General features: G+C 48.9%; 1 protein-coding gene across 2 annotated transcripts in view; it reads right to left on the bottom strand.

The window, feature by feature from the left end:
* dgo (ankyrin repeat domain containing protein 6 diego) overlaps positions 1–15,599 on the bottom strand; it is a 182,131-nt gene that overhangs the window by 35,384 nt on the left and 131,148 nt on the right. The window contains exon 1 of one of the 2 annotated variants that reach the window (XM_089571761.1): positions 6,287–6,341. The exons of the other annotated variant lie outside the window; for it this stretch is intronic. The gene's annotated coding sequence lies outside the window, so the exon portion shown is untranslated. Of the gene's footprint in view, positions 1–6,286; positions 6,342–15,599 lie in introns of those variants that run through there. 2 annotated transcript variants of the gene reach the window in all.

Raw genomic sequence — 15,599 nt, 5'->3', positions numbered from 1 at the left:
TGCTGGTCATGCTTGGATCGAGGAAAATGAGTTGGTTCATCAACTGGCCGGTGATATTGAAAACCTTGCGCCCTTGATTTCCTGGTCAGATCTAATATTACCGGAATACACAGCAACATATAAAGAACAAATAGGTGAACCCTAACCGAACATCCGGAAAAAAGCGCACAATTTAACCGCGGAATCTTCAGTCGCTTAACACGGAACAAGCACATATCCTTCGCAAAGTTTTAAGCTAGCGCTCGCCTCACCGAACTCTCTCTGGAACTTCGGATGGCGCGATAGAGCCCACTGTCCCAACTTTCCAGAGATCAGGTAGGGTAAAGAACACATTATATAGGCACCCTGCAATGCAGTTTGACCGAACAGGTCGCGCCCTCTGGCGGCCCACGCAAAAAGCTCGAAGGAGCTCGCACGCTCGGGCCTTGCATTGCTGAAGTTGCTTAGCGTGGGATTTCTGGGCTTTTTTCTTTCGCGTCCGAAGTAGGTGCGGCTATTTCTGCAGTTGAGGACCACACCCCTGCCAAAGATGCGAAGTGGGCGCAGGTATTGCTCTATCAAAGACTGCCACAGTCGCGAAAGAACGCCGGGCGTGAAGCTGTACAGCTTTCCGTCGAAGCCTTGGGAGAAAACAAGAAGACAGAAATGGATTACCGCCGTGCGACGAGTCGCGGAAGTGAATTCCTATTTGTAAACGGTAATTTCTGCACGTTACGAAAGTAGCCAAAGACGTGGTTTTCAGCTGGCTCAATCGGGTAACAGTTTTGTCAGGGTACGGATAGTTTGCACGAGGCGGATATCGTCCTGTTGAAATAAAGTAAATGCACTATGACCTCTGGCATGAGTTCGCGACGCACTTTTCTTCGTCTTTTGTGGCGCTTAATTGTTTTCTGAGGATGACGACCGAACTACTCGTGACATGTTCACCGCAACTACTATGAAAGAAGCCGTCCTCCGTTTTGGTCGGCATTTATTTTGTCTCGACACAACACGCTCTTCGCAGTGGTGCGTGGGTTCATGCCGGCGGACAAAAACTGCAGAGAATGTTTACTACATTCGCATCAGTTCGAAAGCTCGGATTTGTGCTACGTAGAAGACGGCGATGAGCGGGCAGTGCCGCGAGACGGAGTGCTCGCGCTAGGTCAGCTGCGGACGTGCAAGAGAATATTTTTCTCGGGTCAGAACCGGTGCCAAGTAGAAGGCGATGAGCGGGCAGTGTCGCTGTTCACTCATGTCAATTATCCCGAACTATTTATTGTATTAGTGCATAATCTGCTGTCCATTCTTAAACTGAAATATAGTTCCCGCACTCATGCAGGGGAGAAAACGGTGTGTGTGAAGTGTATGAAGTCAGTATAATACCTAGATAAATAATTTGTATGCGTAGCGCATTTTCTTGTTTTAATAATGACTCTTTCGTTGGCTGACTTAGCTACATATGTTGCAGCGCATTGATGGTAATTACTCGTGCTTTACTCGTTTAAGTTTTGGGGAATCCTCAAGCTGGCAGCCGAATAAGGATTCGAGGACGTGCTCCAAGCATTTTGTGAATGGCGAAGAAAGCACAATTTTTGAAAGCCACCCTGGCTATGTTCCTACAGTAATTAATTGGTACGACGAAACAGCGCTGACGGACGGGACAGAAGAAGAGAAAGACACATGCGCTGAACTAACAACCAGATAGTTTCTACAAAGTCTACAAGGTCCCACTGTCATGTGGCCGTTTTCACATCGCGGAGACCGGACGGTGCGTCAACCAACGCTACGTGAACAGGCGAAAGACACTGAAAACATGTCACGCCGAAATAAAATGGTCATTCATTCCGCAAATTGCGATGAATGTGGTGTGTTTCTGAAGCAAACCACTATCATCGCCAAGGCTAGAGATCACACCTCGCGCCTGATATCAGAGGCTTTTCACATGTGTAAGCCAACCATCGGTGGCTCTTTTCCCACAGGAGATAGCCTTTCTTAATCAGTGATGCGTTGATAGCTCCCGTATGTTCGTGCCGCATTTGCTTTCCATCTCTGCTTTGGCTTGCCCTGCTGCTTTATATTGCCCCCCCCCCCCCCCTTTTTTTTTCGCAATAAACCATTTGTTGTTAGTTCAGCGCATGTCTGTCTCTTCTTCTTCCGTCCCCGTCCGTCAGCGCTGTTCGTGGTACCAATTAACATCAACCAACCAGCCGACTGAGCCCTCTCCTTGGACTTACAATAATCCCGAGAGTGTACAAAAAGCATTCCACTTCGCCTTCTGCTCAGCTGGCTAGATTTAACAGGTAAGCTTGGTCTGTGATGTGCTGCTTGGACTCAAGTTTGCTGTGAAAACTGGGGATGCGTGTCTTTTTTATTTAGCTTTACCGTAAAGGCGGTTGGTCTCTACCAAGAAATCTGAATGTGTGCGTGCACCAATACAAAAGCCGTGTGTGCTGACAAGTAAGATTCAGTGGAATTAAAGCTTCTATTAAATGGGCAGGTGGAAACGGCGGCACTCTGGGTCATCTGCCCCCTCCTGCTGCCACTGTGTCACCTGTTGCCACTGCATCTCCTGCTGGCCTCGAATCAGCGTTTTCCCACACAGCTGAGGCAACAGGAGCAATGACACCAGCCCCAGCAAAATACTCGTTGAGGACGTCGACTGGCTTGAATCCGCAATAGACAACCCGCGACAGTTCGGGTAGCTTGCGCTTTCCGGATGCTGCCGATACACAAAAAAAAGAAAAAAAAAAACGTCCCGAACAAACGCACTTGTGGTGAAACGTTTGAGGATGTTCGTAACGTTACAGACACGGTCGGAAGCCACGACGAAAAGAGGCGCTGCAACGGCGCCGACACACGAAGGAGCGCCTGCGTGGTTGGTGACATCTCCGTTGGTGGCGCAGATGTCGGCGCGCTGGTGGCGCCGCCCGACGATTGCAGGTTGCCTATACTGATGTAACGTTGCCAGAGTAGCTTTGCGGAAATGTTAGATGAAGACGCAGAATTCGTAGATTTCGAGATAGAAGGGAAGCACGTGACTAAAGGTAGACGAAGATTTACTGGCACAAGCAGTAGAAAAAATAAAAGCAGAAAATTGGGTTCGCATTGAACGTGAGTGCAGGTGGGCGTATCGGCATCAACTACCTGTATCTGCCAACACGAAGTAGCGGAAGGCGACCATATGTTCCTCATTGCCCCCATATAAATGGCCGAACTTTCATGGGCGGTCAACTGTCGGGGATGTTTGGTGCTATCGAAATGGTCACTGGCTATTTGCAGCAAGAAACACAAAAGTTGCAAAGTAGAGATGAGTGTGCCAGGGACAGTCATTATCGGTTGGGAAGAAAGGATGCTCAGATCGTAGCTTGAGCCGTAGAATAAAAAAGCTGCTTTGAGGATCTTCATGCCCACTAATTGCTGTCCTGTGTTTAGTTATGCTCAGGTTAATCAAGACGTCGCTTTTTTCGCATGAAAATATCTGTGTGCTGAGGGCCATAGGGAAAAGGTCATGCGCCGTGTTGATGCGTATCGCAGTCACTGGGCCCTGGGGTCCGCATACGAGGACACATTCCCATCGTTCGGCAATCGCATACGCGAGCAACATTTTTAGTCCGGTTCGGTTACATGGCTGTTAAAGCAGCTAAATAAGTCAATAAAATGAATGCACAAAAAAAAGGGTTAAAGGTTAAAGGGTACTGGCGTTATTGTGGGAGTTACGTTTTCTGTCCATTTTCCTATCTGTCAATTTTTGTATCACCATGCGCAAACAGTCATGCTTCCTGGAATGTTCTACTACAGCTTCGCTGAATAGTGACATTTGCTGGTTGGCTCTAGAAGCGTTGCATGTGTGCAGACGCTGCATACTGCGTTTAAATTGTATGTTATACCTATGTGTTCTGTTTTGCCAAGGGCACGATACTGTGCTTGCTTCATTGTACCTGCTTTTGAATCTTGGGCAACGGTGAATACTTTTTATCTTGATTGCCCCGACAGGTACGCGTATAGATATGCCTATAGCTCACACTAGAATGATGGCAAAAACTGAAAAGACGTGTGTGATTAATTTCCGTTTTTTTTTTTTGTATTCCTACAACTTTGAAGCGGCTATAATCAACGCCTTTTTTTTTTTTTTACAGCAATATTCATTTCGTATCAAGGTAAGCTGCCCGTCCTTATTTTTTGACTACCGCTTGCACCAGCAGTAATCCCGAAACAGTCATCACGTAGCATAATACATTATGTGACACTGAAAAGTAGCACTGGTACACTCAAAGAACCGACCACTGCAGTAAACAGAACAGACGGGGACGCCGTTGTCATGTCTATAGTGTTGGAGCTCAACTTCCGACAAAACGAAGAGAGCCAGAGATACTCAGGTACTACGCACGTCGACGTGCGGGGCATAATGCACGTGGGCGCTCGCCTGTGACGCTCGCTAGGGGGCATATGAACCGCCGCGCCTGTTTCCCTTATGAGGTCCTGACCCGTGAAAGGCCAAAGGTGGCCGCCTCTGCGAATCCCACGTTTCTGGCTCGTTTTATAGTTTCCTCCCTTCCGTTCCGTTTGTCCTCTCCTCGCCGACGCCCGGCGCCCAAGCGTTGTACGCATGCACACAGCATTTGCGTGTTGGGCGGCACAGGCACGTTCGGCTTTGCGGGAGGAATGAACGCGTTTCTTCCGGGCGGGTTGGTGCCTCTTGCCGTGGTATGAAATATTCGAGCGCCCTTTCCGTGTGCGTTGTACGGACAGAGACGGGCAAGGCGTGTTTGTATGTCTTGCGTAAATCACTGGCGTCAGTCAAGTGGCGTCTGTTTTCCTGACGTGTAATGCACAGTGCTTCTATGGCAGGTGAGATTTAACGGGGTGTCTGTCGTGGTCTTTAGTCGAAGGAGGACCGCGCCCGCGGCAGCTGCATCCAGGTAGGCGGGAGAGGTCAACTGAGTATTCACATCTTCTCTCTGTGAGCTCACATGTCTTTTTACGTTTAATACCTTCTGCCAAAATTTCCTGTGACCATTCACTTAACCGCGACAATGTTGTTTGGTAACCTTCAATGTTCCTACTTGTATTATATCTCGTAAAAACAGGAGCGGTTGGTGCTCTGAGCACTGTTAAAAGGAGTCTTAAAAGCCTTCCCAGGACAGCACATCAACTCCCTCAGTCACTGCACTGTGTTGTCATGAGCACTTCAACTAAATAATACTCTTCTACACGCAGCAGAACACCCACAATCACGCGCAAAAATTGACGACCCCTTTCCGGTGGCTTCTTCATGCGACAGAACCGCCGCGGTGGCTCAGTGGTTATGGTGCTCGGCTGTTGACCCGAAAGACGGGGGTTCGATCCCGGCCGCGGCGGTTGAAATTCTTTGGAGGAGAAATTCTAGAGGTCCGTGTACTGTGCGATGTCAGTGCACGTTAAAGAACCCTAGGTGGTCAAAATTTCCGGAGCCCTCCACTACGGCGTCTCTCATAGCCTTAGTCGCTTTGGGACGTTAAACCCCATAAACCAAACCAAACCATCTTCATGCGACAGTGTATATCAGTTCAGAGGTGGCTATTGGTTAGATTCTTTCAGAAGACAGGCAGCTACCATGGCCGCGCCTAGTAAGCCGCTTACCTCCGGTGGTCCAGGAAGCTCCGCCCCCAGCGGTGGGGTCGGCGGAAGAACACCGACCTTTCAACGTGTATGAAGTGAAGAGAGCAGAGGGAAAGGCGCGAAGACGCTGAAGTTCAAACTTTGACTGCCAGTAACTCAGGTTCTAGAAAGCGCATTAAAAAAAATTCTTTCCGGAGTATGTTCGTGAAGCGCCGTCCTGTAACATGCTAGGGAGAGTGCAACTTTATTAAACCCCTTTAAGTGTGTGTACGTGTGTGTGCGTGTGTGTGTGGGGAGGGGGGGGTATAAGTGTGTGCGTGCTTGCGTGCGTTCACTTCATATTTCAAAACCCTTCTCATTGTTGTTGCAAGCATACCTCAGCAGTATGCACTAAAGAGTCCCTAACATTCTCGCTATCTTACCATATTTTTCGCCATTGCCAGACGCTCCTTTCTTTCGCACGAAGGGAAGCTGCGGACATACAATAAAGAATATTCAGTATATTAAGTATATTCAGTACATTCCCATAAAGTATATTCAGTTGCTCTAGTTGGTTGACATGATGAGACCTCTGTGGTAGCGCAACGGTAGTAGCTTTTCTTAAAGACAAGCAGTGAGGTAAAGCAGTATTCGGAAAACAACGCGATTGAGAATAATAAAAAGATGAGAAGGTGGCTGATAATCACGACGTACGTGCACGTAAACTCACCTAATCTGACGCAATCTGACGAAGACGTGTCGCTCGTCTCGTCCACTTCTCGGTCGCTGCCGGTTTTTCCCATATGGCGCGAATAAGCGCGTACGCAGTCACGAAACTCCGCGCAAAAGCGCCCAGATGCCGACTTGCGCGCCCCCAGTGGAGCCTTGCTCGACGCGACTCGTCCTCCCTTGATCACCGAAGCAAGCACCACCACTCTAGCAACAATCGCGCGTCGTGCGTTACGTGCCCGGAAAACAAGAGTGGCGTCCAGTGTGCGACCCGGAACAGCGGAGCTAGTCGTGCGTGTAAACGCCGTGGATTGCGCTGGTGTGGAGCCTCGTCTCCGCCTGCGGAAGATGGAGAAGACCTTGAGTGGGAACGTCAAGCGAGCGTACGGTTCCCAAGCATTCTGCCTTGCTCTTCACACAGCACGAGAACGCGTACAGCCGCAGAGCATGCGAACAGCTCAGAGCCGAGGTGGGAGGGAAGACAGACAAGCACGCATCCCTGAACATGGAAGGCGATGTAGTGAGGACGTGCACGTCGAGAACGGATTCCGCGGAAATTGGCCCGAGACCCGATCTGTCTGGTCGGATTCCACGGAATGCGTTGGGGCAACCGAGCACGGAGAGATGCTCAGTGGCCACTGAGGGATTCCCTTTTGGTTTTTTGCTGCCTCCTTCGGCCTGGCTTTCTGTTTGCTGTCTGTCTGTTCACTGAGAGAAGGGGGGGGGGGGGGGGGGGGGGGCTTGGCGTTCCCAAATGTATCGGTAGTTCTTTCCTCTAACTTTAAACGGAAATGGCGCTGTCCAGCAGTTTCGCTCCATTAAGGAAATGCTTCCTTCGGTGAATTTAAGGATCAAAATTTGGCGAAAAGGGAATCTTCACAGGTTTTCAGGGAATGATATGAAGCAAACCTTTACCGCTTCTTACAAACCGATGGGTTTTGCGAATGCGAACTGCTGCTGAAAAAAAAAAGGGGGGGGGGGACCACAAATGAGAAATCACGGGTCTAATTAAGGGAATTTCCGGTCACGGAATCAAACATGCATCCCAGTCCAACTCTAATCAAAACGCATCGCCGAGCTGAGCGTTACAATACAGAATTAAAAAGACAATCTACGGGAGACACGGGAGGACGCCCACTGAACCGCTAATCCCGTTGATCCCGTTGATCGCTCTCCTCGTCTATCAGCAAGACCGCGTTGGCTTCCCCTTCAATTCCTCCGCTCATCGATTCGGCATCGTCGTCAGTCCTGCGGTCCGAAGATTCCCGTAATTGGCTCCTGCGGCGCGTGTGCCAGCAGCTGGAGGCTGTGTTGTTGGCGCACGCGACCTGGCGGCCAGAAACGACGATTTGGGCACGAAACAAGATACACATCGCGGCGGGAAAGAGAGAAAACGTGGAGGCCGAAGAAAGACGCAGAGACACAGTGTAGCAATGACTTCCGTGCGCCATCGCGCGAGGTGGCGTCGTAATGAGGCACGGTTCACAGGCCTCGGGGAGGCGTGAGATCCAGCCATGCGAGCAAGGCATCGCGATGAGCTGAGCATCGAGGAAGCTTCTATACGTCGTGACGCGGAGGCCGCCGCCTGGTTGCATAATGGGACCTTTGCCCGAAGAGGCGCGCAAGAGTTTACTGCGTTATGCCGTTCGGGAGTAACGGCCTTTGAGCGCGGCAAGGAGCTGGGCTGTAACGGGTGTTCATTGTACAGGTGCACTTCGCTGTGTACGCCATCAACACCTTTCGTATTACTGAAGTTATCACTTGTAGGATGGTTTGAACCAGAGTATGCCTACATGAGGTTTCGGTACCTGTACACTGCATCGACACTTCGGCACTAAATTTGAGGTCCTCTTCCTGCGTTCTGGCTGACCTTGGAACAATTTACATATGTTTCGCGCACACAAGTGCGCTGAAAGTACGCCAATATTACGAAATGTTACTACCTGTTTTAACCCTCATAAAAATGGCATATAGACTTTCTGTAAACTTCTGATAGACTCTATTTTCTTCCCATGGATATTTCCTATTGTCTATTCATAGTCTATAGACTTTCCATAGACAAAAATCTACTAAACGTGCATGCCCATAAATCTATAGACTGGCTATTTATGACACTTGTATTCTATAGGATTTGACTATAGAAAGTTTATAGACTTTATAGGCAAACGTCTATGGAAAGTCTATAGACTGACTAAAAAAATTTGAGAAGGATATTAGCCCTACTCAGGTATCATTCGCAGGAGCCCGTGTTCGACTGTTTTTCTTTTTTTTTTCTTTTCGAAAGGAGGTGGGAGGCGGAGAACAAGGGCCATGAATGAAAATGCATCTCCTTTCTGCGAACCGTAGTTCATCCACTTCAACAAAATTAAATTTTACAAAGAAAGTCCGCAGTTTACTTAACTTTTCTTCTGGTCACTCATGCATATGGAATGGCACGTGGTCAATTCATATAATATCAAAACTTGGAGCGCTGCCACAAAAGAATATTTTCTATTATGTTGATAAACAAGGAGAAGATATCAGATCAGCCGATTTGTAAATGTTGGAATCGTTGAGAAGTTTTTTATTTTAGTTTAGGCTTTTCCCTCCACAATTAATTAAGGAACAGGCGCCTAGGAATGCAGCCGACTATTGCAGCCTTGCGGATTCGTGTGCGAATCGACGTACGTCCATTCCGCGTGAACTAAGCGCATCTGTCCGCCTCCCACTAATGTCAGCGCGACAGAAAACAGGAGAGGCAACCTGAGTGACATCAGGGCGGCCATCAACATAATTTCCTGGGCGCCCCCGTGATTTCCAGCTCCCCCGACGACAGGCGCTCCGTCAGCGAATGAGAGGACGACATCATCAACAAAAGCAAAAATAAATCACCACTCGTCAAGTCACGCGCCCATCAAGGGTGCGACGACCCGGATGAGTAACGAGGACGCGGTACTTCCGCGATATTTGCGCCGTCTCAGCAATGCCCGTCCGTAGGATCACAACATTAATTTGTTCTTCTAAAGCCTCTAGCGAGTGAACGGCCACGAAAGAACACTTCATGCTTATAGACGGAGTGTAGCGCCGCCCGTGGAGTACGGTTTCTTGCAGTAGTGCACCTCGAATTAAGGAGCGCGCGCTTAGTTTCTGGCCAACGAAGGTGACGTCGCTGTCCTCTGTGCACTTCCTCCCCCCCCCCCCTCCCCTCCTCCGCTTTTCTCTCTCTCTCTCTCTCGCTGTTTCATGCTCCCGATTCGGATGCACTTCCAGTCCGATGTGGCGTTTACGAGTCCAGGCAGATGCATTTTTTGTTTACCTTTTAATTTCTTTTTCCGCGCAACGCCTTCGTTACAGCTCCGCTTTTCACGCTAGGTGACACTCCCATTAGATCCACAAGATGCTGTGAGACGCTGTCTGCGCTTGTTTACCATGTTCTTTTCACTTCCTCAACCAGGAAGGGACGGACGCACAAAAATGTGCTATGGCCCGCTATAATTAACTGGCCAAAGTACGTACAGCCTTTCCAATCGTTTTAAGGTGTATTTTCAGGCGGATACACTTTACTAGACAGCTGAAAACAGTTGTAGGGTTAAGGAAGTATAGATTTAGAGGCATAGATTTTCAATAGCTGGCAATAAGCACATCTTTGGGTAGGTAGAGAGAGAGAGATACAGAGAATGGGGTAAGGCAGGGATGTTAACCAGGAAGGCAGAGAAGATCATAAAAGTCAATATAGCCGGACATAGCTTACCATAAAGTTTTCTCAAGGACGCCAATAGGCCATTTTTGCGCATTATGCAAAAGTATTTGTTGCAGTTTTAGACTCTGCTCAGGCATCGCAAAAGGAATAGTTAGAGGATGACGACTCGAAAAAGAGCCTGCTAAACGAGAGGATAATTCCAGGGGTACCGGCTGGCAAACTGTACACATAAGCGCTTTCCTCAGCTGTTGCCCAGCATCGCAAGAATACTTCTCGAATGACGCCACCCATAATTTTCCTCGTCATTTCCAAGCAATTTGAAATGCACTTATCTGAAGACGCTCTATTTCTCTGCACACGCTCCCTCTTTCGGACTACGTACGGCCTCTAACTTGGATTTCATTTTTATTCAACGTGAACCAAGTATTGTGTGTTTGTTGTTCCTTCGCAGATGTTATCTTCGTGTACGCTCGGTGTCGATGACCGCTCCAGGCAGGATATTGCTTCGTAACGGACACTTGTGACCACAGAAGACATTTGCACTTTGATATATGTAGCTTATGGTTTATGGGGTATAACGTTCAAAAGCAACTCGTGCTATGAGGAACGCCGTAGTGGAAGCCTCCAGATAATTTTGATCACCTGGGGTGCTTTAACGTGCACTGATATGGCACAGTACACGGGCCTCTAGCATTTCGCCTCCATCCATATGCGACCGCCGCGGCCGGGATCGAACCCACGTCTTTTGGGGTCAGCAGCCGAGCACGATACCCAGTGAGCTACCGCGGTGGCTACTTTTCTGTATATGCGTATTTCGTTTAAAGCAAGTATGCTATGAGTAAACGGTTCGACGGGCACTCAAATAAATTCGATTTAGCTTTCCACTCGCTTGCTGACTCTGATTTAACGGAGACGGGCGGTCAGAGGCAGAACGACCTGAAATACCGTTTCGTACGCGAACCGCTTTACCGCCTGTAGTGCGGGCGCATCCGCGTTCGCATAGCAGGACAACTAGGGGCGGCGATAATTGAACGCGTCAACAGCGAACGGCAGTCGTTGACGCAACCGCAAAGTACGCGCTGCGGTGTGTACCGTACGTACAAACCACGGCGCCCAAATAGACCGATTTCACAAGCAGTTGCGCTACGCCACCGCCGCCGCGATGCACTCTGGGAGTTGTGGTACTCCGGCCGGCGGGCGCGTCAGCGCGGTGCGTGGCGCACGCGCGAGAAGCAGCCCTGTTTGCGTCGCCACGCGGTGTTTCTCTGCGTGAATGCTGTATTTGCGGGACAAGTGCGTTCACCTGAGGAGTGTCGTGAGCTCCGACAACTGTGCGAAGCAGAGCGTCCCGGATTTTCCGTTTTCTAGAAGAGAAAAAGTAGCCAAGACATTGCATAGAAGCTGTTCACGAGAGGCAGCTGAAGAAGTGCTGTTCAGCACATTTAGCCGTACTGCCCCTGTTGATCAGCGGACAATGACAAATAGCAAATTTTCAAGTTCTGAACTGTATTAAATGCCCTTTACGCGGCTCTCAGCTTTAAGGCAGTCCCTTAAATTGTTAAAAAGAAGGCAATCGGATTTGCCTTCGTGCTGCGTCGTCAAGCCTTCTTTGCAGCGATTTCTGCCCGGTGCAAGGTTGTAAGGCAACAAGTGTGCTAAGATTTATTGTTATATTCAGGAATCCACAATGTTAGCTTGATGCACGTATTCACTCCTGATGTCTCGAGCTCCGATACTAGCGATAATGCTTTCTCTATTTCACGGAATGAGAAAGCGGGCTATAAAACTGTAGAAATGTGGAATAATTTCCAACGTTTTGTTGCTCACTGGTCGTTGAGTATACATGGTAGTCCAGTAACAGCCACATGCCATTTATGCCGGGATATCACCCACATTTTGTCCGTTGTTTTGGATAAAAAAGGCCATCTAGTGTTTACCAATCAGTCAACCTGTTCAGACTCGTACTACGAAAATAGCGAAAGTGAGTCGTACGGGAAACGCCCTGGCAGAAGATTATATTAACCTAAATAAAAAAGTAATTAGTGTATCAATAATCAAAATAAAACTATACGTCACGAAATTAAAATCCACTAAACCCTAATTAGGCGTACTCAAAAGCTCCCCGATTGGCTTCTCCTTTTCTCATTTTGTACTGAACACAAGCATTTGTCACATCTTCATTTAGAAAAACGGCATAGCTCGCTCGAATCGCTCACCTTTCCTGCTGGTGACCCGCTGAGCACGTCGTGAATACATGATTGTGTTTACGTGAATAAGAAAAAAAAAACAATCGCATGGCCGGTTTTGATCAAGGGCTATGATGAAAAAATACAGGCAACAAACGCTGTGTGACACGTCTATAGCGAATGCCTACATGAATACAGCGAATACTGAAACAGCAAAATGAGGTGGCAAGATATGTAAATACTGTCTGAAGACGTTAATTAAATCACGTGCATCGCTATGCGTTCAAATGTTCTGCTGACAAAAATAACGAAAGCGGCCGTCAAGCGCGTTTTTATCGCCACCTGCAGCATTTTCCAACGCAAGGTTCGAGGAACAAACGCAGCGTCGCCACCGCGGCCACTCCACCTCATGCGGCAACTGACCACCCTCTCTGCGATGCTCCTACCGCGATTAGCATTGCACCCCTCGAAACTCCGCCTTGAAACTCCGCCGTGGAGCCTCTGTTTCCTTTATAGAGCTCAACACAATAAACGAAACGGCGGAAAGCTACTGCGGCCGGGTATAATGCCAGTCAAGGCGCAAAGTAATGTAGGCTGTCGTGCAGACGACGCCACGAAGGACCACAGCCAAGATGGCGGCTGGCTACTTCCGGTAAACGCGCGCATGCGCAGTAGGCTTTGTGAAATCGGTCTATTGATGGGCGCGATGTGTTTCCACGGGGACCATCCAATTAACTCGCGCCAACGCCATAACAAGAAGCCACGAAGGGACGAGTACGACGCGTCTCGGCGCTAACCTCCTCGCGTTGGTCCAGGCATACAGGCATATAGATTATAGACAGCCTAGCCAGCGCCGCGCCTTTGTGGAAACAGGCTTCGCACAGCGGGGATTAATCGAGATCGAACCGCGACCGGCCCGCATCTAGCTCGGATCTAAAGAAGAACGGGAGCGGGACGCGCAGATTCTTTTTCTCACTCCTGCTCTGGGTATAGTGCGGTGTTAGTGTTGTTTGTTGCTTTTCTACTTCCTCCCGCAACGGTGCTCCAGTTCTATTATGCGGTCGGATCTCCTCCTGATCTCGTCGAGTACGATGGAATGCGCTAATTCGGGGGCGCGCCGCGCATGACTGCGTCCCAGGCAGCAGCCGCTACTGTTTGCGCAGCGTTCGCGGGAGTGCGCGTGAAGCTGTATAGATTCCCGGCGCCAGACTGGTTTAAGTGATTGCGAACGGATTGAAAGGATCCCCCCGCGCGCGATCAATGGAGAGAGAGGCTATTAGACACACCTCACTTGGCATGCGTATATATGCGCCGTTTTCGCGCCTGTACTTCTCGTATTTTATTGTTTTTTTTTTCTTTGTGAGCATCGAGGTGGTGTGTATGGCAGGCGCGGCGGAAACTATTGGGCCTGGCTGATTGCGTGCGAGTCGTTGAAGCCACGAATCCTATTCGTTCGTGCTGAGCTGCGCGTCAGTATTTCCGGTTATTTAATGTTGCATTGATCACCGCAAAGACTGCGCAAGTAAGAGTTGTCGAAGCAGCCCGCCCGATCATCCCACCACATGAACGACCACATAAAAAAAATTTCGGCACAGATACTTCAGGCTGTTACGTGTGGGAATAGGAAAGCAAGACGTAGACGTTTGGGTGGTTTGCGAACTGAGTTTATTTCAGGCGGGCATTCTTTTATATCATTCGAAATATAACGCCACCAACAAACACACACGCACACGCATGCTGGTATGACGCCAACCGGCACGCTGTACTGTGAACGGTTGCATCACAATTTTGGTACGAATATCGCCGCATGAACGGCGCCACCTGCAGGTAGGCCAGTGGCTAGTGTATATAGACAAACTACATGTACAGGATCGTCTGAAGTGGCGGTGCTCGGTTTGTTGTGGACGCCACACGGCCTCTTGATGACGTCATCTTATTTTCTTGCCATCACTAGGATTTTGCATACCATCTGCGAGCACACACAGACACACATGCCACCTGCTTTTCTCGTAATGGGAGAAGTAATGCTTTCGTATTAAAAACAGGAGAACAAAAACACGTTGGCCATATCGCTGGTCTGCCATGCTGCGCTAGTGTCATTACAATCAAATGATTTAAACAAATGATTTCGCTTGGGGCGCATCAGTGTCTTGGCCTGCCCAGGAACTTTCATATAATACTGGATTGACGCTTATCCTGGGCACCTCTCATTATACCGCAACCAGTGAAATGGAATCAAATATTGGCTGTTACGCTGTCACGTGCATCTCAACGAGGCGTTTGTTGTGTCCGATTGTTCTTACGTGACAAGGCGAGGCGCGTGAAAACGCAGTAAACAGAAGCAGGGGGGGGGGAGCGTGCGACAAGTACTTATGGTACTTAGTTGCCTTAACGCAACACATCTAAGTCAGTGCACCAAACTTGAAACACAAGAGGACGGACGTTACAGTGTGTTGTGCGCTCGCACTCTCCTTCCCCTTCTATTATGGCCATCACACGCACTCGACCAGTACATGTGTTATTGCGTAAATAGAATACCTGTACATAGTGCCTCTTTACGTCGTTCTTGAGCTGTGTGTGTGTGTTTTTCGGCGCTACTGTTTTTTCCATTTTCGAGTGCCTCTCTCCCCTCTATTCTTTCTGCCTGTCCCCTCGCCTCTTTCATATCATTTCTCCAGTCTGCCTGCTATCCCTTTATTTCCGCTGATCCAGTTCAGGTGCTTCCAGTAGCGATGGCAGATGCGGGGCTAGCAAAGATCTTTTCCTTCCTTTTAATTTTTGTGGTAATAAACCACTACTACTACTACTACTCAGAAGACGGACGTAGGAAGTCGCGCCTTCGATACTTAGCGTTCATATAAGAGCTGGCAAGAACTCGGAACCAAACAAAATTCTTCATTTCAACAGATAAGATTCCTGAAAGAGCACGATGTCAGATATTTCGACCACGAATGGGAGAAGGCTCCCACACTTTCGGCTCCTCCCCTCAGAGGTGATCATTAATAACCACCTCGAGGAATGACCTTGGCTAGCAAGCACACGAACAACGCTTTCGCAAATAAACTTTTCTTTGGGCTCCTGATACACGCCTTCGAGACGACTCCGGACTGGTCCAGGTTCCACTAGCCCCGCATCCTTTACTACGTCATTATTTTTCGCCCCGGACATCTGTGGTGACAGGTGCCTCTGGGTAGATTTCTCTCTCGATTGCTTATCTGCTGACGCTCGCGCTTACGCGAAGACAATTAATCTTGCATCACTGTGTGTGGACGGCTGCAGAGGCTGTTCAAAAGATTATTCGGTGCAATGACGTCTGGAGGGAAGAAAACCAGAACCATGGCCTTAACCGCCGGCACGTGATGAGCAGAGCCCTACCTTTAGACTGAGTGGAATCCGAATCCTTAAGAACAAAGAAGCGACCATATCACAGCCAAACGAAGAAAAACAAC

The sequence above is a fragment of the Amblyomma mixtum genome, chromosome 2, assembly GCF_055824585.1.
Source record: "Amblyomma mixtum isolate Tamu chromosome 2, ASM5582458v1, whole genome shotgun sequence".
NCBI lineage: Eukaryota > Metazoa > Arthropoda > Arachnida > Ixodida > Ixodidae > Amblyomma > Amblyomma mixtum.
This window is presented reverse-complemented; position numbering and strand designations above follow the sequence as displayed.